The sequence below is a fragment of the Ursus maritimus genome, unplaced genomic scaffold, assembly GCF_017311325.1.
Source record: "Ursus maritimus isolate PB19 unplaced genomic scaffold, ASM1731132v1 scaffold_3, whole genome shotgun sequence".
In the NCBI taxonomy this organism is placed as follows: Eukaryota; Metazoa; Chordata; class Mammalia; order Carnivora; family Ursidae; genus Ursus; species Ursus maritimus.
In genome coordinates, this window is record NW_024425563.1 from 17,542,634 (window position 1) to 17,568,117 (window position 25,484).

General features: G+C 35.6%; 1 protein-coding gene across 7 annotated transcripts in view; it reads left to right on the forward strand.

Annotated features, from left to right (window-relative positions):
- CNOT4 (CCR4-NOT transcription complex subunit 4) overlaps positions 1–25,484 on the forward strand; it is a 136,624-nt gene that overhangs the window by 26,044 nt on the left and 85,096 nt on the right. Inside the window, exon 2 of one of the 7 annotated variants that reach the window (XM_040643967.1) lies at positions 5,582–5,623. The exons of the other annotated variants lie outside the window; for them this stretch is intronic. The gene's annotated coding sequence lies outside the window, so the exon portion shown is untranslated. The remainder of the gene's footprint in view (positions 1–5,581; positions 5,624–25,484) is intronic. 7 annotated transcript variants of the gene reach the window in all.

The following is a 25,484-nucleotide window of genomic DNA, read 5'->3' on the forward strand; positions in this document are numbered from 1 at the left end:
TGAACAATGAACCCAGTGTGGGACTCGATCCCAGGACCCTGGGATTATGACCTGAGCCAAAGGCAGACGCTTAACCAACTGAGGCACCCAGCCGTCCCTGTCAGTCACTTATTATACCTTTAATATTCTCATTTGAAGATAATAGGTTGTATATTACTCCACTGACAGCCTGGTTGATGACTGATCTTGTGGGTTGAGTGGATGGCCTCTTCCTTCCTTATGGCTGCATATATGTGAATTTTAATCAGATTATCTTCTGTGGAAAATTGTGTTGAATCATTTAAATTTATTGGTCAGATTTCTACATAATGACATTACACTTTTCATTTCAGACTTTTTTTTTTAACAAATTATTTTTACTGGTGTCAGTTCTTTGCCTTTTACATTTTACAGCAAACATTTAATTTATTGATTAGATTTTTGTTCTTACATAATTTTGCAGATTATAGTTGGTATTCGCTAGTTTCCTTTCGATCTTGCTTCTACCAAATTGGGCTTTCTTACATATTGTACACTGAAATTTTGTCAAGAAGAGTTAACTCATCAGGTTCTAGGCAGCAGCATATTTAACACGTACAGTTTTAGTCTGGTCTGCTTAATTTTGTTGATTAGCTCTGCCATTAGTATATTTTACCGATTGGGTAAAAAAGACTGATGCTTTATTTCATAGCCAGTCCTTGAGAAAAACAGAAGCAGTATCTCTTTGATATTGTACGACTCCTAATTCTATTGTCATATTCAGTGAGTCTCCCAATTGTTTTAATTCTTTTGTATTTCAGTTGCTTTTCACCTTAAAGGTACCAGTCATGATGTTGGTCTCTTATTTTTGAGGCTTCCTCTTCCAGTGATGAAATTTTAAAATATAGAATTCTGTTTTTATGTGACCTATCCATATCTTGAATAAAATTTTTTCGTGTGGTTGCCGTTGGTTGTTCTGTTACATAGGCGACACCTGTGGAATACAGCAAAGGCAATTTGGGTGCTAGAAATATAGATCTTTATAACAGACTTAAACCAGGCTGTGTAGCTCCTTTAAATTAACTGCAAGATGTATTAACTTCACTCTCAAGTGTTAGGCAGGGTTGAAACAGCTTACATTTCTTTTGGTTGGTTAAATTATTCACTGGAATATTGCTGGAGCAGAGGATAGTGTCATCATTATAGATTTTGCATCGTATTGATTTTCATAAGGATTGAACCAGTTGTAATGCTATCAGTGGTGTTTAAGCACCTCAATCACTATTTTAAAACTTTTACTTAACTAGGAGTAAAATGGTCTTGTGGAGTTGCTTTTATTTACATTTTCATTTGCTTTGTGTAGAAATTTAATAGGAACAACAAATCAGAAGCAGGTTGAAAAAAATGTTAACTCTTAACCAGAACATTTGGTTATGTAGTCTTCTAGCACTGTGTTAATGTTTTGAATCAAAACCAGTTTAAAAATTAAGATTGGTTATTAGCATAATGGAATAGAGTGTCCCTGGAAGGAAAGTCATAAAGAGTACTATTGTACTCTTGAAACAGAGGAGTTCTTCTTTTGTCTGATGTCCCTCTAGTTTCTGAATAGAATAATACGCTACTTTTATCCTGCAGTTTGACAGTTAATACTGTGTTTAATCTATGTCTACTCAGTTCAGTCCATTAATAAAAAAACTTTTTAATTCTTTGCCAAGTTAGTAATGCCATAATATATTTTTCAGGGATGTGAATAAAAAACTACTTTTGTCCTGTTTTAATAGTTTTTCTTGTTTATTCTTTTTACTTAGCCAAAAAATATTAGTGTAGCCCCACATTTTCCTTATTGTTTTTGAATATAGTTTTTAAACTATAATTTAACTAAGAGAAGGTTAGAAATAATCTTTTAAAATAATCTTTAAAATTAAGCATGTCATAGTTCACATTTGTCAGAAAACAGGGTACACTTAAATAGGTTGAGTGAATATTTTTATTTACTTTTCTATTTATAACACTTTTTAGAAGTGTTATTTTGTTTAGAATTTTTTTTTAATTTGTGAGGTGTATAATTAAGGGGTTTTTTTCTTTAATTTCTTTTGAAACCAATCATTTTAGGGCTAGTTTGAGAACGTTGCTTAAGTGATGTGAGATGCTTTCTGCCCATGACCTACTTGTAGTGAGGAACAATTAATATAATACATAGCAATATCTCATTTGGCTAGTAAGTGTAACTCTCTGCTGGGTTAGGAACACTGCCTTCAGGGCGCGAGCATAAGGCTAGTTGAGTGACAAGATTATCACATGTAACATAAGATAGTTATGAGTAATGCAAGTCATTGTGTACTCAGGAGCTGAGTAAATGGAGTTCACAGAAGGAAAAGAACAATCAATAATTTACTTTCAAGGCTGTTTTCCACCTCTATCTCTTGACGATTTGTTTCCCAAAACAATCTTATCAGATCCCTTTAAAATTGGTCTTTTAATTTAATTTTTTAAATTTTATTTACTTGAAAGAGAGCAAGAGAGAGCATGGGCAGGGAGGAGAGAGAGAAGCAAACTCCCCGCTAATCAGGGAGCCAATTGCGGACTCAGTTCAGTCCTAGGACCCTGAGATCATGACCTGAGCCAAAGGCAAATGGTTAACTGTCTGAGCCACCCAGGTGCCCAAAATTAGTCTTTATAAATTTGTCTTTTCATAGGTACTTATTTACAATTTTAGTACCATTTGGAAGGTGGTGCTTGTAGGCTTATGTCACAGTTCACATAATAATTAATAATTGCAGAATGTTCTGGAGCTTAAGTCATGGGCGTTTTTGTTTGTTTGTTTTGAGGAATCTCATATTTTATAAGAGATCAGTTTTTTTTCAGTAGTTTGAGTGATATCTTACTGGATTTGCAGGCATAGTGACTTTTATCAACCAGAATCCCATCTCTCTATTTCCAGTTGACTCACTGAACATTTGTTGGTAATTTAGGATAATTATCTTGAATAGTTCAGATTTTATACTTCTAGAACATGTACGGAGACTTCCCCCCGCTTTCCTCTCCTCATCTTCCTTCTATGTGCTTTGCTTCCCTCCAAGTCTTTCCCACCAGCTGAGTAGTAGAACCAAATTGTAATAGAGTAGGCTTACCTGTAAGAACTCTACAGTCACGGAGAGCAGATAAGTAGAGATTTTGTTTATGGGTTGTTTTTTTTTTTAAGATACTTAAACAATTTGAGGTATCAGTTACATACAGTGAAATATGTGAGTGGTGTATAAGTGAGTAGTAAGCGATAATGAATATATAGTAAGTGATAAAATATGTGAGTAATAAGAAATACATTGAGTGTTCAGTTAAGTTGTGATAAATGCTTACAACTATGTAACTCACACCTCTGTTGAGATATATAACATTCCAGTCACCCCAGAAAATTCCCTCCTACCCCTTTCTGCTCAATACCTGTTCTCCACAGTCCTTGTTCTGCTTGTTATCAGAGCTTAGTTTTGGCTGTTAATGGAATTTTATATAAGTACGATAATTTTCTGACTGGCTTCTTGTACTTAGCATAATGCTTCTGATATTTTCCGTGTGTGTGTGTGTGTGTGTGTATGTGTATATATATATATATATATATATATATATATATATATATATATACATCAGCAGTTACTTTTTATTGTGAGTACTATTTACTATTCTGTTGAATGACCATACCTCAGTTTGTTTATCCATTCACATACCGGTGGACATTTGGGTTGTTTTCATCTTGGCTATTATGACTAAAGCTGCTTATGACCATTCATTCATTCATTCATTCATTTTAGAGAGAGAGAGAGAGAGTGCGTGCACATGCAAGTGGGGAGGAGTTGCGGGGAGGGACGGAGGGAGAGAGAGAATCTTAAGCAGGTGCCACACCCAACATGGAGCCCTGAGATCTTGACCCGAGCCAAAATCAAGAGTCAGATGCTTAACCAAAGAGCCATCCAGGTGCCCCTGACCATACATTTATAAGCCCTTTTGTGGACATGTTTTCATTTCTCTTGGGTAAGTATCTAGAAGTGGAATCACTAGGTTTTATGGTAAGTGTATATTTAAACTATTTTCCCAGAAGTGAGTGGGGGGTGGGAACGGCAAAAAAACCCACAAAAAAACCCAATTTTCCCAAGGCGAGTGTTTGAAGCATAGTATAGAGGGGAATGGAAGTGAGATGACTCTAAGGCTATACCATGAATGACTTTATAGTTCATATATTTTTATCCTAAGTACAATATAAAGCCATGGAAGAGTTTAAGATAAGAGGGTAACACCATCAAATATGTAATTTTATTCTGACTTCTTTTTGAAGAGTGGATTAAAGGTGAGACTAAAGAAAGAAGATCCAGTGATCTTCTTGTCCCAGAGGGCATAAAACTTGACCCACACTGGCTTAAACAAAAGTAAATAAGTTTTGGGAAAAAAAAAAAAATTGTTTTGGGAAACATAAATAAGAAAGTCCAGGTGTATCATTCAGTCTCAAAGCTTTATTAAATATCTGAGTTAAAAATTTATATTTCATCAGCCCTCACAAGTTTGAACTTTAGATATGTTTATTCAGGTGATCCCCATGCCTGGAAAAGAGTGCGTTGTATATAGTAGATACTCAGTATTTTGAAGAATTAATGAATATTCTTGGTCATCTGTGGGAGTTATATTGAGGGTCATTCTGGAAACTTCCTGCTTTTCCTTACTCTAACATCTAGACTGTCCCCTATTAGACTGTTTCTCAAACTTGACCATTTTTCTCAATCTCTACTATCATTATGCTTTTTTTCCTCCTACTTCTCTTGGATTTTGTGGTCTTCATGTGCATTCTTTTTCTCCACTGCAGTCTTTCCAAGGTTGGAATTATTCAGGCCTTGGTCCTGTGTCTGTTCCTTTCTCTATGCCCTTCCCTGGATAGAAGGAAGGTTCGTTTTTTGTTTGTTTGTTTGTTTGTTTGTTTTTAGATGTATTTATTTATCTGAGAGAGAGAGCGTGAGTGGGAGGGGCAGAAGAAGAGGGAGAGAGAATCTGAAGCACACTCTGTGCTAAGCGCGGAGCCCGACGCTGGGCTCATGATCCCATGACCCTGAGATTATGACCTGAAATGAAACCAAGAGTTGGATGCCTAGCCAACTGCACCACCCAGGTGCCCCCAGCAGGGAAATTTTTTTTAAAAAGGAAGATTAAAGGTGTGATACTGGGAGTAAGGCATGGAGTTTATATGATTTTGATATACATACTATTTGCTATAAGGAGAAAGTAGAAAATATACCAATGGTTACTATAAACTGAAGTTTGGGTAAGAAATACATATGTAGGGGTGCCTGGGTGGCTCAGTTGTTAAGCGTCTACCTTCGGCTCAGGGTGTGATCCCAGAGTCCTGGGATCAAGCCCCACATCAGGCTCCTCCGCTGGTAGCCTGCTTCTTCCTCTCCCACTCCCCCTGCTTGTGTTCCCTCTCTCGCTGGCTGTCTCTCTCTCTGTGTCAAATAAATAAATAGAATCTATTTAAAAAAGAAAAGAAAAGAAATATATATGTAAAATTTGAGGGAAAATTTCCAGTAGAGTTCTTTCTGGTTTGCTTGAGAATGGAGAAAATATGTTATTTCTTTGTTTTCAGAGTCTACAGATTGAGTGCCCAGAATCTTAATGTACACATCAGGTAATCTATAACAATCCTATTTTCTAAGCTAGCAAATGGCTTTAAAATCTATAAAGGAAATTTTAAAAGAAAGGGTGATGTATAATTGAGTTAAAGCACCAGCATTTATATTTTCTTCCTGCTCTTGACTTTATCTTTACTGTTCCACCTTGTATTTTCCTCAGACATTCAGATTTTCTGGAAATTTTATATCTTTACATCACAGCCTATTGATTAAAAATGGTTGACTCATAGTGATGATGGCGGAATGTTAGGGGCACCATGGAATAGTCAGAGTTGCATAGTATTTGCACAGGTATGTTTAGAACTTGGCTGATTTGTTTTTAAATCTGGAAGACCCTGAAATTTGCCTGTGTAAGTACAGTAAAGGTCATTGAGGGTATAGTAAATTTGTTAATCAGTTTTTCTCCCTCAGACATCACCACCATCATCATCACCTAGTACTGTATCTGACACATAGTAGGTACCTAACAGGATTTGATGTGATGAACTTTAGTTTTCTGGAAAATTCACATAGAGAGAAATGTTACTAAAAATTACTAAATCCAGTTGTAGATATAGAAATGTGTTAAGGGAAGAGTAAGAGTTTGACTTAAAAGTCTATTGGGTCCTTTTTTAAAAATTCGAATTTATTTCTTGTTATTTATCTCTTTTCCTAGACATTTCAGTTTACATGTAACCCTCCCCCAATAGTCTTTGTATTGTATGACTTATTTTTAAGTATACTTTTCTTCAATATTTTGCTTTAAAAAATTTTTAAATTTACCGTTAATCACACAAGTAATACATTTTTAGAAAAAATTCAGACTGTATAGATAAAGTAAAAGTCCCTCTTAATAAAACCCCTGTCCATTTATTTATTTATTTTAATTCCAGTTAGTTAACATACAGTGTTATATTCATTTGAGGTGTACAGTATAATAATTCAACACTTCCATACATCACCCTGTGCTGATCACGACAAGTGCACTCCTTAATCCCCATCACCTATTTAACCTGCCCTCCCACTAACCTCAGTTTGTTCTCTATAATTAAGGATCTGTTTCTTTGTCTCTCTCTCTTAATTTTTTTTTTTTTAAGATTTTATTTACTTATTGAACAGAGACACAGCGAGAGAGGGAACACCAGCAGGGGGAGTGGGAGAGGGAGAAGCAAGCTTCCCACCTAGCAGGGAGCCTGATGCAGGGCTCGATCCCAGGACCCTGGGTTCATGCCCTGAGCTGAAGGCAGATGCTTAACGACTGAGCCACCCAGGCACCCCTCTGTCTCTTAATTTTTTCCCTTTGCTCATTTGCTTTGTTTCTTAAATTCCAGGTATGAATGAAATAATACGGAATTTATCTTTCTTTGACTTATTTCACTTAGCATTATACTCTTTAACTCCATCCATGTCAGTGCAAATGGAAAGATTTCATTCTCTTTTGTGGCCGAATGATATTCCACTACACATACCCACACACACCCACAGCTTCTTTATGCAGATTTCATCCTTTTTTTATGCCCGAATAATATTCCACTACACACACGCGTGCATACACACACACACACACACACACACCCAGCCCTACAGCTTCTTCATCCATTCATCAGCTGACAGACACATGGGCTGCTTCCACATCGTAGATGTTTGGTATAAGAAAGTGGTCTAGTTTCACTCTTTGCATGTTCCTATCCAGTTTTCCCAATATAATTTGTTGAAGAGACAGACATTTTCCATTGGGTATTTTCTTCCTGCTTTGTCAGAGATCAATTGACCAAATAATTGTGGGTTTATTTTGAATTTTCTTATCTGTTCTCTTGATTTATGTGTCCATTTTTGTTCCAGTACCATACTGTTTTGATTACTGTAGCTTTGTAATACTGAAGTGAGAATTGTGATGCCTCCAGCATTGTTTTTCTTTTTAAGATTGCTTTGGCTGCTTGGAGTCTTTTGTGGTTCCATACAAATTTTGGATTGTTCTAGCTCTGTGAAAATTGCTGGTGGTGTTTTGATAGGGATTGCATTGAATGTGTAGATTGCTTTGAGTAGTATAGACATTTTAACATAAAATATTTGTTCTAGTCTATGAGCATGGAATGTCTTTCCATTTCTTTGTGTAATCTTCAGTTTCTTTTATGAGTGTTTTATAGTTTTCACAGTACAGGGGTTTCACCACTTTGGTTAGGTTTATTCCTAGATATCTTATTATTTTTGGTGCAGTTGTAAATGGGATTGTTTTCTTAATTTCTCTTCTGCTTCATTATTGGTGTATAGAAATGCAACAGATATTCTGTACATTGATTTTATATCCTACAGCTTTACCAAATTCGTTTATTTGTTCTAGCAGGGGTTTTTAAAAAAGATTTTATGTATTTATTTGAGGGGGTGGGGAGAGAACATGAGTGGCGGGGAGGAGGCAGAAGGAGGGAGAAGCAGATCAGCAGGGAGCCTGATGCAGGTCTCAATCCCAGAACCCTGTGATCATGACCTGAGCCAAAGACAGACACTTAACCAACTAAGCCGCCAAGGTGCCCCAGTTCTAGCAGTTTTTTGATGGACTCTCTTAGGGTTTTCTATATAGAGTATCATGACATCTGCAAATAGTAAAAGTTTTACTTCTTCCTTACCAATTTGGATATATTTCTTTTTGTTGTCTAATTGCTATGGATAGGACTTCCAGTACTATGTTGCATAGAAGTGGTGAAAGTGGACATCCTTGTCTTGTTCCTGATCGTAGGGGAAAAGCTCTTGGTTTTTCACCATTAAGGGTGATGTTGGCTGTGGATTTTTCATATATGGATTTTATTATGTTGAAGTGTGTTCCCTCTAAACCTACGTTGTTGAGGGATTTTATCATGAATGGATATTGTACTTCGTCATGCTTTTTCTTCGTCTATTGAAATGGTCATATGGTTCTTATCTTTTCTCTTATTGATGTAATGTGTCACATTGATTGATTGGGGAATATCAAACCATCCTTGCAACCTAGGAATAAATCCCACTTGATCATGGCGAATGCTTTTTTTTTTTTTTTTAAGATTTTATTTATTTGACAGAGAGAGCGCTCCAGAGAGCACAAGCAGATGGGGGGAACAGCAGAGGGAATGGGGGAGCCCAATGTGGGGCTTGATCACAGGACCCTGGGATCATGGCCTGAGCCGAAGGCAGACACTTAATGGACTGAGCCACCCAGGTGCCCCAGTGAATGCTTTTTTAAATGCATTTTTTAATTTGGTTTGCTAGTGTTTGGTTGAGAATTTTTGCACTTTGTTTATCAGGGACATTTTCCTGTAGTTCTCTTTTTTAGTAATGTCTTTATTTGGTTTTGTTATCAGGGTAATGCTGGCCTCATAGAATGAATTTGTAAGTTTTCCTTCCTTTTCTATTTTTTTGTCCACTGCCCATTTAGATCACTTAGATAACTAACTCTTCTGGTCAGTTTGGCATACATACTTCTGAGATTTTATATATATACTCTTAAAAAATAATATTTAAAATTACACGTTTTTGTCAGGTAAGTTTAAGGAAGCATTCAGCATTGTTCTCATCTGGTTTTATTTCTTACAGAATTCAACACTCTTGTACACCTAATGTCCTGTACTTTTATTTAAAATTACATTAATTTGTTAAAATCAGAGAGTATCAGCTTAGAAAATAAATTAGATTTATGAAAAATCTGCTTAATAGTCGAGCTGTCTTCCAAATCATCTTCAGTGATTTAGTGCATCAATAGCAATATGATGTATAAGATGCACTGTGTGTACAAAGAAGTACTCTCTAATTTAGACTCTTTCAGCCCAAATTAGTAAAGCTTCAATTTATTTTTGTTATGCCTTGGGAAAAGCTTTTTTTTTTTTTTTAAGATTTTATTTATTTATTTGACAGAGACAGCCAGCGAGAGAGGGAACACAAGCAGGGGAAGTGGGAGAGGAAGAAGCAGGCTCCCAGCAGAAGAGGGGGATGTGGGGCTCGATCCCAGAATGCTGGAATCACGCCCTGAGCCGGAGGCAGACGCTTAACGACTGCGCCACCCAGGTGCCCCTGGGAAAAGCTTTTTTATGTATTAACTTCTATTTAGATTTTTCTAGCCGTCACTTTATAACACTAAAATTAAGAGCCATTTATTAACATTAAACATCAAAACATTAGACTTTATTAAGTAAAACTTAGAGTTTCTTAAGAATGGTGGCAGTTATAAATTTTAAAATCATAGAATGTTGATCATCATTAAATGTTTCCTAAGTAGCATTTTATTCCTATTGTTGGTTATCATTGTATTTGATCCTTTTTTTTTTTAAGGTACTGTTTTTAAATACCTTCTACATCCAATGTGGGGCTCAAACTCGTGACCCCAAGATGAAGAGTCACATGCTCCACTGACTGAGCCAGCCAAGTGCTCCTATTTTTTGATCCTTTTAAAATATTTTGTGCTTAACTGCGGTTGCTTAATGTAATCATTTTCTATTTTTAGAATTTTAGAATCAGGAGGAACCTTAGAGATTTATCTAATGCAGACAAAGAAGCCTCAGGTCCATAGAAAGTCAATAACATGACCAGCTTCTCAAAACTAGTTATTATAAGAATTGGAACTATAACCTAGATATCCTGCTCTGCATACCTAATTTTCTGATCCTTCCTAATCTTGAGTCTAATTGAAATAGAGAATGTGTTCAATATTTGCCTGTTTAAAGGTCGTCATTAGTAAGAAATCTTCAGAACTTATAAGGACAAAAAAGCATTTGTGGGAAGAGTCAGTGTTTTCTTGTGAGAGAGTCTTAGGTCTTCATCTTAGGGACGTGTGGTTGATAATTACCCAGTCTTTCATTTTTTCATCTCTTTTCCTTTTTGCCCTCCTCCTTTTTCTTTGAGTGCAAATAGGATGACTGTAAAGTAGACATACAATACTAGACTTCTAGTATTGTGTTTTATAACAGGAGACTCCTTAAAAATAAGGAGATTGGATCTAGGGGCGTAGGGTAAAACTGGAGAAGGTTAATAATTTTTTTGTAACCTTCTGTGCTGGTGCTGGGTGTTTCAACCCAGTCACTGGAAACCAAAGGAACCAAAAACAGTAGATTTTTATTTTTATTTTTTTTATTTTTGAGAGAGGGTGGAGGGAGGAAGAGAGAATATTAAGCAGACTCCATTCCTAGTGTGGATCTCATGACCCTGAGATCATGACCTGAGCCGAAATCAAGAGTCAGACACTTAACCAACTGAGCCACCTAGGCTCCCCGAGATACACTTTTTAATATTATCTTTGTTGCATTTCTTCCACCTGTTATTTCTACAGGTTTGCTAGATAAAGCAATGACAGGGTGTGGAATAAGATGGGAACATTCAGGTGATGATATTTATTCCTGTAGTTATGAATCATCATGTTATCCACAGTTGCAGGTACAGTGTTTGTTAGCAATAATAGCCTTTCAAAGAATATCTTCTGAATATTTGATAAAAGTAGTTGAAGAGTTACAAACATTAGCAAAATCACTTATTCTGATAAACATTTTAAAATTGTTCATGTCCTTTTGCATACTAGCCTTTATAATTTTAAAAATTAAATTAAAATTTGTTGTCTAGTCAGGATAGGAGTTGAGTAGTCTTATGGGAGTTAAAAGAAGAGTTCATATGAAAAATAAATTTCTTCCTTAAAACTCACTAAGAATCAAACTTATTTCATTAGACTATTCAATAAAATATGGTGACTGGCACACACCACCCAGAATTCTAGGGTAACTTCCTGTCTTCATGGGTCTCTAAAGAACATAATCTATGTCAGGGGTCAGCAGATTGTAGCCTGCAGACCAAATCCTGTCCATGGACTGTTTTTGTAAGTTCTAAGAGCTAGGAACGGCTTTTACATTTTTTAAAGGTTGTAAAAATTAAAAAAAATATATGCCACATAGATTGTTTGTGGCCCTCTAAGCCTAAAATGTTTACTATCTGGCCTTTGAAGAAAAAATTTGTCCATTTCTGATGAGAATCAGATCAAATGGCAAAGGTTCTAAATGGCCACAGAGAACCAAATCAGCGCATTCAGCGTTATAGTAAAAGTAATATAAATGAAGAAAATCAACACAGATGGAATGTTTGTTATAATATTGTTTACAGTAGGAAGAAAATTTAAAAGTGTTTTATAACAGGGGACTAATTAAATAAATTATAGGATATCTGTGTAGTAGAATATTATGCACTGGGAATCATCACCCATGATTTATGCAGAGGAAAGCTGTTAATTGCATTAAGCAGGGGGCCAGATTCTAGAACAGTGTGCAGCATGGGCTTTTTTTTTTTTTTTTAAGATTTTATATTGAAGTAATCTCTATACCCAGCATGGGGCTCAAACCCACAACCCCAAGATCAAGAGTTGCATGCTCCATCAACTGAGACAGCCAGGTGCCCCTGATCCTTTTTGTTTTAAAACAAACATGTAATAGATGTCTGTGTAGGTGCAGAAAACTTTATACACTAGAATATGGGATTGTGTGTGACTTAAGACATTTTTTCTAATTGTTGCTTTTTTGTAATGCTGATTATTTTATAGTGAAATTAAATAATTGACCTTTTGCTATGGAAATATTAAACTTGAACAGAGTTTTAAGTCACAAAGAGAACAAGTAATATATTAATATGTAAGATAGTGTTAAAAGTTTGGATACCCTATTGAAATTTAGAAGTCTTTGGACAAATTAAAGAAGATAGAACTGTTAAAATCCTCTTCCAGTTACAGTTTTTTTTGTTTTGTTTATTTTTGTGTTTTAAGTAGGCTCCACACCCAGCGTGGTGGAGCCCAGTGTGGGGCTTGAACTCATGACCCTAATAAGATCAAGACCTGAGCTGAGATCGAGAGTCGGACGCTTAACCAAGGGAGCCACCCAGGCGCCCCTAAAATCTTCTTAATGTATTAGCCTACACATTCTGTAGGCTGAGCATGTAATAATCTCATTTTATCGGGCTATTCAAAGAAAATAATATAATTTTAAGGTAAATTCCTCACAATTTGAGGTACCATGTGTCATAGAGAACATTTCCTTCCACAAAGCATTAGTTGGTGTCACTTTCAAAGATGGAATTTTCACATGGACCATAAAGTTTAAATTAAAATGTCGTTTCTTCTTCCCTTTCTTTTTCCCTTCATCTTCTTTCCTTTTTTTTTTAAACTTTCCACAGTATGTTATTGAAGTACAATTGATATAAAGTAGAATATTTACCTTTTACATGCATATACATACTTGTCTCCAGCACCCAGATCAAGATATGGAACATTTTTATCACTCCAGGTAGTTTACTTTTGCTCCTTTCCAGTTAGTACCACAGCCCATCCTAGGAGTTAACCAGTCTGGAATTTTGGCTTATTTAAAACTTTATATAATGGACTCATATGTACTTTTTTGTGTTTGACTCCTTGTTCTTACATAATAATATTTTTCAGATTTATCAAAATAGTTATTTGTATCAGTTTTTTTTCCGTTGTGAAGTAGTATTCCATTGTATGAACATAGCAAAATTTATCCATTCTGCTGTTGATGGACATTTGAATAATTTTATTTCTTTTGCTGGGGGAGGAAAGAGACTATCATGAATAATGCTGCTGTTAACCTTTTTTGTGCAAATCTTTTTGTAGATATACACTCATTTCACTTGGGTATATGACTATGAGAGGAGTTTCTGGGTTATAGCTGTGTGAATAACTTCATTAGAAACTGCTAGTTTCCAAAAGTAGTTGTCCCATTTTACACTCTAATCATAATGTGGCAGTTGTAGTTGCTTCCTTCCCTCACTAACACTTGGAATTGTTAGGTTTATTGATTGTAGCTATTCTGATGATTGTGTAGTGATGTCTCTGTGTAGTTTTAATATGCTTTTCCCTGATGACCAGTAGTGTTAGACACATTAAGTGGCTTATTGGCCATTTGTGTAAATTGTATTATCTTTTATTACTGATTTGTAGGAGTTTTTTAAAATGTATTTTGGATGTGAATTTTTTGTCAGATTTTTGTTTTGTGAATGTTTTCTTGCAATATGTAGCTTTTCACTTCATTTATGGTGTCGCTTGATACGCAGAAGGCTTTAATCTTGATGAAGTCCATTTTATCAATTTTTAATTTGTACTTATTCTTTTATATGCTGAGAAATCTTTTCCGTTGCCCAAAGTCATGAAGATATTCTAAGTATTCTTCTGAAAGCTTTATGTATTTTCTCATTTATTTTTTAAATTGAATTATTTGTCCCTTTATTTTTTCCAGGGGTTCTTCATGTATTTGAGGTACAAGTCTTGGTCAGCAGTATATAATTTGGCACTCACATTTAACTCTGTGATTGATCTGAATTAATTATGTATGTTAGGTAGAGATTCACTTTTTTTTCACATAGATACTCTGTGTTCTCACCTCTCTTTCTTCATTGAATTTTATTGGTGTCTGTCCAAAAATGAAGTATCACAAATGCCAGCACTGTTTTAATTACTGTAATTTTATAGTAAGCTTTGAAATTTGGTTGCGTATGTTCTCCAGCTTTGTTATTCAAGATGCTTGAATATTCTAAGTCCTTTGTGTTTCCATATAAATTTTAGAATCACCTTGTGTATTTCAAGTTAAAAAGCCCATTTGGATTTGGATTTGGATTTGGATTTGGATTGCATTGAATGTGTACAGTAATTTGAAGGCATTTGGTATCTTAAAAATACCAAGTTTTTTGAATCATAAACATTGTGTATTTCTCCATTTATCTCTTTCATTTCTCTCTGAAATTTTGTGATGTAATGTAGATGTACCTCACATATCTTATTAAATTTATTTCTAGGTATTTGATATTTGATGCTATTACAAATGGTATTGTGGCTTTACTTTCTGTCTGCATTGTATATTCCTAATACTTAGAAATACAGTGGGTTTTTATATATTGCTTTTGTATGCATTGATCTTGCTAAATTCACCTAGTTCTAGTAGTTTTTTCCCCCTTTGGATTTTCTATGTATGAAGTCATGTTGTACACAAATAAGGGCTGGTTTTAGTTCTTTTCCAATCTTTATATCTTTATTTTTCTTGTGTTATACCACACTGACTAGGATGTCTAGTAAAGTGTTGAATAGGTAAGTTGAGAGCAAATAGTCTTGACTAGTCTTGAGTTACATAGGTACTCTTTATCAGATTGGGGAAGATTCCTTTTGTTTCTAATTTGCTGGGAGTTTTTATCATAAGTAGATGTTAAATTTTGTCATGCTTTTTCTGCGTTTTTTGAGATCGGGATTCTTTTTTATTCAGTTAATGTAGTGGATTCCACTGACTTTTTTTTTAATGTTTTTAAATCAGCTTTGCATTCCTGTTATAATCACAGTCATGATATTATTTATTTTAATATATTTGCTGTATTTTAGTTTTTAAAGGATTTTTGTGTCTATGAGGGTTCAGTTCAGTAATTTTCTCACAATATTTTTTGTCAGGTTATGCTAACAGAGTAGCTGCCTTATAAAATGCCTTGGGAAGTGTTTCATTTTTCTGTCTGAAAGAGTTTGTCTAAGTTTGGTATTTTTTTTTTTTTTTTAATATTTGGAAAATTCACCCATGAAGCCCTCTGGAAATAAAAATAAATTGCATCAGCATCTAGAGGACAATCAAGATTTTCTGTTCTTGGGTTAGTTTTAAAAACTTGAGTTTTTTTGGGACGCCTGGGTGGCTCAGTTAAGTGTCTGCCTTCTGCCCAGGTCATGATCCCAGGGTCCTGGGATCGAGTTCTGCATCGGGTCCTTGCTCAGCAGGGAGCTTGTGCTCTTTCCTCCCCGCCCCCAACAAATAAATAAATAAAATCTTTAAAAAGATAATAAAAACTTGTGTTTTTACAGAATCTGGGCATTTCCTTTTAGTTGTTAAGTGTATTGGCATAAAATCTCTTCTCATGTTCTCCTTTATGCTTTTTACCATTTATGATACCTATAATAATGTACCCTTTTTATTATGACACTGGCAATTTGTGTTTGTTTTATACATTGTCTATTTTGAATCACCCTTTACATATAATATTGCTGACTTAAAAATTTTATATAACATTCTGGAATAACGTTAATAGTAATGATAGCATTCTATATTATTTCTGATTTTAGTGGAAATCCCTTTAATGTTTCATCATCAGGATGTATTGGGGTAGATATCCATTATTCTTATAAGATAATCTTCTCTTCCTAGTTTATTATGAGATTTTTTTGGTAAGGACAAGATGATTGGATTTTATTAAATGATTTTTTAGCATTTCTTGAGATGGACAGTTTTTTCTTTTGATCTTTTGAGGTGATAAATAATTTCCTGTTATGATGTCCTTGTACTTCTGGGAAAACTCTACTTAGTTTAATATCGTTGATGTGGTTTTGCTAATATTTGGGATTTTTGTATTAATGTTTTCATGGGAATGATCTGTAGATTTCCTAACTCAGATTTTGGTATTAAGTTTATGATGTTTTGTCTGTTTTCCCCCTCCCTGCCTCCCTATTTTTCTCCCTCATCTTTCTCTACAGTTATTAAGTACCTACAAAGTACAAAGCACTTTATACTTTTATCCTTATTCCTTACTGTAAGGCTAATTTATTTATTAAATAGTCTTTGGGAAACATAATCTTATAAATCTAATTTTGCTAGTTAAGCAGATCTTTTCACCTAATAGGTTATAGTCTGGGTTGTTACTCAGAAGCACTTTAGGCTAGTTCTGTGGTTCTTTGTTTGATGTAGATTGCTGCTTGGTTAATGTATTCTTATACATGCTTGTTGCTTTAACACAGGATTATCTCATTTAAAAAATTCTTATTTTGTTCATTAAAGCTTCTGGAAGCATTGCAGATGTTACAGTTTACTATAATTTGCCTAGTCCCAGAAAGTTGATGAAATGGTAACTGCTGAAGTTATAGCCACTATCAAAGTTTAGAGACTTTTACATTTGTAAGTATAGTAACATTGTTTGCAGTTATCTACCACATGCTATTATAGGTGTATATTGTTAGTATCAACAGTTTGATTCTTTTTTTTTTTTTTAAAGATTTTATTTATTTATTTGTCAGAGATAGAGACAGCCAGCGAGAGAGGAAACACAAGTAGGGGGAGTGGGAGAGGAAGAAGCAGGCTCATAGCGGAGGAGCCCGATGTGGGGCTCGATCCCACAATGCCGGGATCACGCCCTGAGCTGAAGGCAGACGCCCAACCGCTGTGCCACCCAGGTGCCCCAACAGTTTGATTCTTAAACTTTCCTCCCATTAATAGATACACTGTAGTTTTTATAATAACTAATGGTTGCATACTTCATATAATAAGGCTATAGCTATATTGCAAAAAATCCAATCCTCTTCCCCCCACTCTGGGGTGGGGAGGGGGATTGTAACTGGATAACTAAATGATGACTTTAATTTTAATGTTGTTTTATTTTAAGGATTTTATTTATTTGTCAGAGAGAGAGAGCGAAAGCACACAAGCAGCAGGAGTGGCAGGCGGAGAGAGAAGCAGGCTCCTTGCTGAACAGGGAGTCCAGTGTGGGACTTGATCTCAGGACCTTGGGATCATGACCTAAGTCGAAGGCAGAGGCTTAACTGACTGAGCCACCCAGGCATCCCTTAATTTTAATTTTTTATTTTGGTTATTTGCTTTTATTCGCCCTTTCTCCTTCAGTCCCTCACCACCATTGTTCATATAAGCTATTTTCTCCTCAATTAAAACCCAGCTGCTTCCCTTGTGATACCAGTCATTACTTTACCTTTGGCTGTTTTCCTTTCGTGTTAAAACTTAACTTAGACTAATAATTATTTTATTCCACTTCCATGTTAACTTTCTTTGTTTTTCCATTTTTCATTACTCATATTTTCTATTCATTATTCCTTTTTGTACCTCCATCTGAATTTCTTCCTTCTATGAAATATGAAACTGCACCCAATTCTAAAATTGTAGGTAATTTTCTCACTCTTCTATTTTGTGTACAAAGAGTATGATTATTTGGAACTTACTGAGGCTCCTAACATTGGAAACATTTTCTAAACATTTAGTAAGTATTGATTAACATCACTCAGGACAGTTTTACTTAATGCTTTAACGTGTTATTCAGAAGGGTCTTGATTTTATTGTAGCTGTGTATGGTAGGTAAGTATTTCATGTCAGTATTTCTCAGGTACTATATTTGTTTCCTGAATTTTATCTAATTGGAAAACAAGGCTGTGTCTACAAATTACTTGACTTTTGTGAAATTTTATAAGAGAATGGAGATGCAGAAATACTTTTTTATATCTTAAAATAGTGCTAGTTTCCTTTTTCATGCTGAGACAACTCATTGGGGTCTGTTAAAGTAAATGCTTGGAGTGGGGAGAAACCATGTTTAATATAAGACTAAAAAAGATTTCCTCAGGAAGAAGCTTTAGAGAAATAGATTTGAAAGAAGTCCAAGACTAAGACTCATGCTCGGATTTGTGAGGTTTCCCTGTTGGTTTGGAGCAGGACCCGGCTGCTTGTTTTTCTAAGGCCCAAGGGAGTGGTTTTTACATTTTCAAGCATTTGAAAAAATAATCAAACGAGTAATATTTTGTGATATGGGACAATTAAGTGAAATTCAAATTTCAGTGTCCATAAATAAGTTTTATGGGAACACAGCCCCACTCATTTCTTTATGTATTGTCTGCAGCTGTCTTTGTACTTGAGCAGCAGAGTTGAGTGATTGCAGGTCTGTATGGCCCACAAAGAATAAGATAGTATTCAGCCCTTCACAGAAAGTATTTGCTGACTCCTAGTTTGGAACCTTTTCTCTTTTGGTGAAGTGTTAGATTTTTTAGTGGGGCTTTTAGGTTCTTTCTTTTCTTTTCTTTTCTTTTCCCCTAAGATTGATAGATTTATTTACAGAGATGGGGGAATGGGGCAGAGGGAGAAGGAGAGAATCTCAAACACACTTCTTGCTGAGCAGGGAGCCCCACTTGGGCTGAGTCTTACAACCCTGAAATCATGACCTGAGCCAAAATAAGAGTCGGATGCTTAGCCAATTGAGCCACGTAGGTGCCCCTGCGGCTTTCAGTTTCCGAGATGGTAATGGTATGGATGAGTTAGTATATTTTTTATTCCACCATTAGGTAAATACTATCTTCTCTTTCTTCAGAATTTAGGTGCACATGTTTTTAGTCATTTTTTTTAAACTATAGGCTTAAATTCCATGATACTATTTGAAATGTATAATTATTTAAATCATTTTTGCTGCAAGAAATGAATATAATTTTTTAAAAATTATGTTCTTTATAAATTGCTTTGCTTATTGATCATGGACTTTTACTTTTTAACTGTTTTTATTTTAAAGTATGTGTATAGGGGCGCCTGGGTGGCACAGCGGTTGGGCGTCTGCCTTCGGCTCAGGGCGTGATCCTGGCGTGATGGGATTGAGCCCCACATCGGGCTCTTCTGCTATGAGCCTGCTTCTTCCTCTCCCACTCCCCCTGCTTGTGTTCCCTCTCTCGCTGGCTGTCTCTATCTCTGTTGAATAAATAAATAAAATCTTAAAAAAAAAAATAAAGTATGTGTATAGAGTATACCTATATGCAATTTAAAGATTAATAAAAAAAGCACACTGGAGTGTGTCCCACCTAGCCAAAAAATTGAAAGGATGGACTTCCTCATTAGTCAGTCAGTGCTTGCCATGAAGTGGAAAAGACCAAAGTGGTGGCAAGATGAAATAATTTGAGGGTGGATGAATTGGAACTGATCTCTTGGTGGAAGAGGAGCATGAAGCATGTGATCTGGGATCAGAATTTATCTGATCTGAGTGACTGGGTGACATTTAGATATGAGTAAAGAGGTCCCACTTAGCCACGCTAATAAAATAAACACTTTTGTTTGTTTTTTTTAATACTGAGAGGATGAGACTGGCTCTTGCACTTCAGTTTAGTATTTTTGCTTGATTGACTTTTTTCTGTCTTAGGTGTTACTACTGGTATACTATAAACTGAGGTACAGACACATCTCTAAAAGGACTAACTTATGTCAGAGTGAGTAGGAGGGTTTGGAATTTTTGATGCTTTGATTCATTTGTTTCAAATAGTTCTCTGGGTCAGTCCTTAAAAACTTTAAAATAGGCATACCCTTCTACCAGGTGCTGTCCCCCCAAATAGATCTGGGTATTTTTGTGGGGTATATTTGTTTTGTTTTATTTTTCTGAATGGAAAATACACTGATGTAGGCAACTCCTTCTGTTGACAACCTGTGTTAAGTAGGGTAGAGAACTAATTAGCACACTAATTAGTCTCTGCTTTGATTTTATGCAGATTTGATTTTATCTTATTAATAACACTTTCATCAGGCTTAGCCTTTAATTTTTTTAACTCCTAGCTTTCTTCTGAGAGAGCATTAAGCTAATAGGAAACATGTTGATGCTGATTCTCTAATTATACATTCAAAAGTTTTTTCATCTCATCACTTTGTGTCTCTTTGTCAGATGCACTTAATTTTTAATTTAAAATAGTTTTTCCCTTTATAAATGTAAATGTTTATTTTCTAAAAATTGGAAAATAGGAGGAAGAAAAACTACACAGTCACCCTGCTGTTTTGGCATTTTTACTTTGAATCATTCTGTGTATCTCCCCCACCTTGTGGGAACCTGTAATTTGCTATAAATTTGTGGCATAGTGTTAAACACAATAGACGTGATCTTTGCACTCAAAGGATTCAAAGTTTAATAACTTTGAAGTTATTTTTAAAAAATTAATGTACTATTACAGAGGAATGCATTAATATAGTCTATTTACGAGACTTATACACAAGGCTCGTTTCCAGTCCATCCCATTTCTTTCATTGTTTCTATAGATGTAGTCACTATTACCAACTTGTATATAATTTTTTCTATGATTTTTTAATGTAAAAAAGTTGTACAGTATCTACAATTAAATTTTTTCATTCACTAGGTTTGTATGTGTAGACCTACCTTAGTCTTTTAAACTGTTGTATAGTATGTCTTTTTATTGATTTACTGTAATTTTGTCATTTCCTATTGATGGACATTTAGGTTTCCCATTTTTTGCTATTACAAAAAAGTGCTGGAAGTGTTTGTATATGCCTTAGTATATGTGCAGCTCTTTCTGTGTGGAAGATATAGGGAGGTGGGATTAGTATATCATAGAGAGTATGTGGTTACCCTTGAAATTTTACTGTTCATATTCCTCTTAAAGTTGAACCTTACAGGAGCTTATCTTGCATCACTGTTCTGATATGTTGTTATTGCTTAATATTTTATCCTTGTTAAATTCAACAGATTATATTGTTCTGTATAGAAGTGCATGATTTAATTTGCATACATTTTTCCCGTATTCTTTTCTCACCATCCCTTCTTTAATCTCTGACTGTCCTTGAGAGATCATTTTCCTTCTTCCTGAAGAACATCTTCACAAGTTCCTTTAGTGGAGGGCTCTTGCTGGCAAACTGTCTCTATTTTTGTTTATTTTTTTTATTTTTAGTTTAGCCTCATTCTTTTATCAGTTATTTTTAGCACTTTATCATGGAAATTTGTAAGCAACCATGAAAGTAGACCAATAGTGTAATGAAGCCCAGTTATTTCTATCCCACGGTTCCTATAGTCACAGACATTTTACTATTCTACTTTCATCTCTTCCCCATTCTGTGTCTCCTTTCCTGCTGAAATATATCATGAAGTCTGTAAATACTTCAGTGTATCTCCTATAGAAGAGCTTAAAAAAAATAAATGTAATAACTACTACTATACTTAACTCACAGTACTTCCTGGATATCATCTAGTATCCAGTCCATGTGAAAATGTTGATTATCTCAAAAAATGTTTTATGATTTTACTCTCATTCTTGAGGGTTATTCTTTTCTAGGAGCACAATTGTAGGTTGATAATAATTTTCTTACAACATCTATCTATGTCCTTCCCTTCTGACTTCAGTTGTTGCTGTTGAGAAGTCACCTGTAATTCTAATTATCATTCCATTGGGTGAGAGGTCCTTTTTAAAAGTCTGCTTTTAAGGTTCTTGTTACCTTTAGTGTTCTGCAGTTTTGCTGTCTTGTAGCTGGATGTGGGTTTGTTGATCCCACTTAGGTATATTGTGCTCGCTGGGTCTGCAGATTATTTTTAACCATTGTGGGAAACCTGCAGCCGTTATCTTCTTCTTTTAAGACTGAAAAAAAATGAGGAATATACAGAAGCATATAAAATATGTGCAGTTTAATTATAAAGCAAACGTCTTTATAACCTGGGTCAGAATAGAATATTTCAAGTACCCTCAGAATTACCCACCCTTTCCCCATCCCAAATACATCTCTTCCCATTCATAACCCTCTTCCTTTCATTCAGAGGCACTCAGTATTCTGAGTTTTATTACCTTACATGCATTCCTAAAATATATTTTCTTTTATTTGTTGAAACGTATATGACCACAGTTATATTCTTCTTGCTTCCTTTGCTCAACATTATGTTTGTGAGATTCATCTGTGTTGTTGTGTAGCTGTAGTTCATTTTTTTTTAAAGATTTTATTTATTTATTTATTTGAGAGAGAGAGAGAGCAGAAGCAGGGGAGCAGCAGAGGGATAAGAAGAAGCAGGCTCTCCACTGAGCAGGGAGCCCCATGAGGGGCTCAGTCCCAGGACCCTGAGATCATGACCTGCAGCCGAAGGCAGATGCTTAACTGACTGAGCCACTTGGGTGCTTTTCATGTGGCCATTATTTCTCAAATATCTTTTTCTTCTCCTTTTCTCTCCTTTTGTTCCCATTATGTGTATGTTGATGCACTTAATGGTGTTTTACTTTTCTCTGAAGGTCTGTTCAGTTTTCTTTTTTCTTTTCCTCACTGTTCCTTGGATTACATGATCTTTATTAATCTGTCTTTGATTTTGCCAGTTCATTCTTCTGCCAGTTGAAATGCACTCTTGAGCCCCCTCCGATGACTTCTTTTGATTTCAGTTATTCTACTTTCCAACTCCAGAATTTAATTTTTTTTTAAAGATTTTATTTATTTATTTGACAGAGATAGAGACAGCCAGTGAGAGAGGGAACACAAGCAGGGGGAGTGGGGGAGGAAGAAGCAGGCTCACAGTGGAGGAGCCTGATGTGGGGCTCGATCCCATAACACCGGGATCACGCCCTGAGCCGAAGGCAGACGCTTAACCGCTGTGCCACCCAGGCGCCCCCAGAATTTCATTTTTTATTTTTAGTAATATTTATCTCTTTATTGACACTTCATTTGATGTGACATTGTCATCGTACATTCCTTTACTTCTTTAATTATGGTTTTTAGTTCTTTGATTATATGTAAATGGCTCTTCGAAGTCTGTTAAATCTGACATTTGGTGGCTCACTCGGGCAGTTTCTGTTGCCTGCTTTTTTCCTTTCTATATGGGTTATACTATCCTATTTCTTTGTATGGCTTGTAATTTCTGGTTGGAAACTGGACATCTTATATAATATTTTAGCAACTCTGGATATTGGTCTCCCCTGCCCCTCTCAGGGCTTATGATTATTACTTGCTTATTTGTTTAGTTGCTGGATGGATTATTTTAGTGAAGTCTGTTTCCCTCTTGCAGTGTTAAGCATCTGGTGTTGTTCCTAGGGGGTGCAGATTTGGCTATGCCCACATTCACCCAGGGATTTTTCACAGGGCTCCCTTTCACTGCCTCTTTCCTTGACCACACCCTGTTAAGCCCCATTAATTGCCACCTGCCTGCTCCATTGTTTTCAACAATGCCTTAGGACATAAATTGTTTCTCAGCTTGATCCAAAAAATTGGAGCTCACCTGAAGGGATAGTTCTTGCGTCAGAGCTTGAAGTTTGTTCTGATCCCTGGAGGGCTCATCCCAGCTGGCTTACAGGCTAGCCTGTATCTGAATCTCCTCCCGTTTGCCCTTCACCACAATGTCCGAGGTTTTGAGATTGCCCTTAGGCTTGAACTTAACACTCTGTTGCAAACAAAGTCAACATGGGAACAGTGTTGGATTGGAACAATCTCTTTGGAAGAGATTCAGAGCTATTGGTTTTAAGGCCTGGTTCATCTTTCTGGCAAAATCTCTGGCTCTGGTTCTGGAATTGGGTAGTAGAGACAGTGATGTGCTTTTCTCTCTGTGTTTCACCCCGAGTTTAGTAACTGAGCACTTCTTAGAGGGATATATAGTAGTCTCAGTTCACCTAGTCTTGCCTTTTCTGCTGTGGGACTTCTGCTTTCCAAAGTAGCTGGGTGGAGGACAATCTGGGTCCTAGTATTTTCAACATGCAACAACATAGGACCTCTTTCCTGTCAGTGGCATTTGAGTGGAAGAGAGGTGCCCTTACCTGCACTTACCTGGAACTTAGCTTTAGCATCAGGTAACTTTGAGCAGAGTGAGAAATGCTGACGTCCTGCTCCTCCTGGGAAGATTGCTCTTAGACTGGTAGCTGTGGTGAAAGGGCACTCTTTGTTCCTCGCTGCCCCAATCTCACCAAGTTTCAGCCTCACTGAGCTGGTGAGGGGGAATGAAAGAGAGGGAGTAGGTTTTGGTTCAAATACTACATAGTCTTGCTGTTTTTCTGAGTTTTAGATTTTCTTGAGGAAATGTTTCTTCATTTGCCTCATACCTTAGGATCATTTTCACCTGTTGGGGTCACTAATGTAGCCCAAAGACATAGACTAGAATTCGAAACACAATAAGAGCTGAATAACTATTTATTGAATCACTCAATAAATGAAGATAAAAAAGAACTGTTAGAATGTCAGAGACTTCATTGGTCAGCTATCCAACTTTTCTAATAAAGTGAGAACCTTTTTAAGTAGAAGAAATAAGTGTTATGATGTACTGGATACAATTAGAACAGCCAGTTAGCTTTCTTGTTTAGAGAGCCAAAATGTGCTTATACCTTTTGTTTTTTAAACTTCGCTCTTTAAAAGGCTAGTCATTGTTAAGTTTTGCCTACCATATTTTAAGTAGTGGTGGAAGGCTATACCAAAGTGGTTTAAGTTAGATCTTTTTAAACTTGAATCATTTTAAATGTGTATGGAAACTTTTTTATAGGAAGGAAACTTGTAGCAAATCTTTTTTTTTCTTTAAATTGATATTACACATAAATGATCATCTTCAGTTTTTTAATACATTTTAATTTTCATGTTAGGTTTTTAAAAATATATTTGTATGCAAAGATTGCATTTCCTTATTGCTTTGATTGAATGATTTGTCATCTTGGCTGTCTTTGATTTGTTCAGCTGATAAGTTGGTGGCAATTTTAAAAACAACTCCCAAAATCAATGATTATATTCCTCCAATTGCAAATGAATGCATGCAAATTAGAAAATTATTATTTTTTTTAGTATTGAGTATTGCATCATAAGTAAATTAAAAAAAACCTTTGCCTTTTCAGCAAGATGTTAAGGGAAGTCTGTTACTGTTTCTAATATGTATTTGCTACATATGGACTTGAAAAGATTTAGTTTTGTTCAGTGAGTCTTCTAATAGGTACCTACACATTTATGGATGAATAAATAGGTACTTACCCTTCCTTTACTCCCTTCCTTCCTTCCTTCCATCCATCCATCCATCCATCCATCCATCCATCCATCCGTTCTTTCTTGCTCTCCTTCCACTTGACAAATAGTTACTTGCCACCAACTGTTGATTTTTGGGTATGGTAATAAGTAAGACAGTCTCTTCCCTCCTGGGGGTAACTTTCTACAGGAAAAAGATTCTGTTCATCTTCTTCCACCCTTATCTACCTCTTCTGCAAAAAATGCTTAGGGGACATGTTATAGTATGTGAGACAACTTGGATGCTGATTGTGATTTACATCTTCTGAAAGTAAAATAATTTACTAAATGAACACATTGGTGGAGAGGTCAAAAGCAGTCCCAGATAATTCTTTTATGTATAATGGCATCTTAACCTTTATGAAGGAGACTTTAAATTCTT